The sequence below is a fragment of the Arachis hypogaea genome, chromosome 13 (assembly GCF_003086295.3).
Source record: "Arachis hypogaea cultivar Tifrunner chromosome 13, arahy.Tifrunner.gnm2.J5K5, whole genome shotgun sequence".
Taxonomy (NCBI): Eukaryota; Viridiplantae; Streptophyta; class Magnoliopsida; order Fabales; family Fabaceae; genus Arachis; species Arachis hypogaea.
The window spans coordinates 18,839,528-18,840,695 of NC_092048.1; positions in this window are offsets into that span (position 1 = coordinate 18,839,528).

Genomic DNA, 1,168 nt, shown 5'->3' on the forward strand with positions numbered 1-1,168 from the left:
TGAACTCGATCTTCCATGACTTTATTGGTAAGTTTATGAAAATTTACATCGATGATTGATGGAGGATTAATGTTGGTCTAGAATTTTTACAAAATAATTTCGTTGCAAGTATAGATCACCAAAAAATAACCCTCAATCAAAGTGTCACAAGTGCAAACCCAATAAAAAATCGAGAGTATTTAAACCTCGGGTCATCTCTCAAAGAATTGCAGGGAAGTGTTGATGAACGAATTTTTGTGTGGTAAAGAATTTCACAATAAATTCTCGTTGCAAGTATAGCTTCTAAACCACAAAGAATCCTTTCATACAAATATTTGTTTGTCACTAAAGCAAACCCAATAAAAATAATAACCGAAGTATTTAAACCTCGGGTCGTCTCTCAAGGAATTGCAGGGAGGTATAGTTATTATTGGTTATGGAAAAAATATATTTTTTGAGTTTTTGAAAAAGGAACAAGAAAAGTAAATTGCGAGAATTAAATTAATAACTAAGAAAACTATTGGCAAGGTATGAGAATTAGAAGTCCTATCCTAGTTATTCTTATCAATTGTGACATCAATAGTTCACTGCTTCCACTTAGTCAACCTCTAACTATGAAGGTAAGTCAAGTGGATAAATCCATTTGATTCCTCAGGTCCTAGTCAACTCCTATGGAAAGACTAGAGTTAGTAGAATTCAAATTAACTAGCAAACATAACAATTATCAATCAACAAGGGAGTTTGATAACTCAAGAGTCTCCAATTACTCAACCAAAGCCAAAAGGAGAGAAATCTAAATTAAATTGAAAGCATCAATAACATGAATTGAAGAAAGCAATCATGAATTTGAAACACCTCAAATTGCATTAATATAGAAAATCAAGTCTAACATTAGAATTCATAAAGCTAAAGTGGAAAAGAAGAGAATCAACAAGAGGAACAGATAAACCAAAGTACTAGAATAAATAAAAGTAGAAGAGAAACTAAATTAAAGCAACATTGAACCTGGAATTGAGAAGAAATAAACCTAAATAAGAGAAATCCTAAAACCTAGAGAGAGGAGAGAGCCTTTGCCTTTTTGTTTTTCTTTGTTTCCTTAGTGAAACCATTGAACTAAGAATTATAATGATATAATAATATTGATAGTAATGATAATAGTAATAACAATAGTATAAATAATACTGTAATA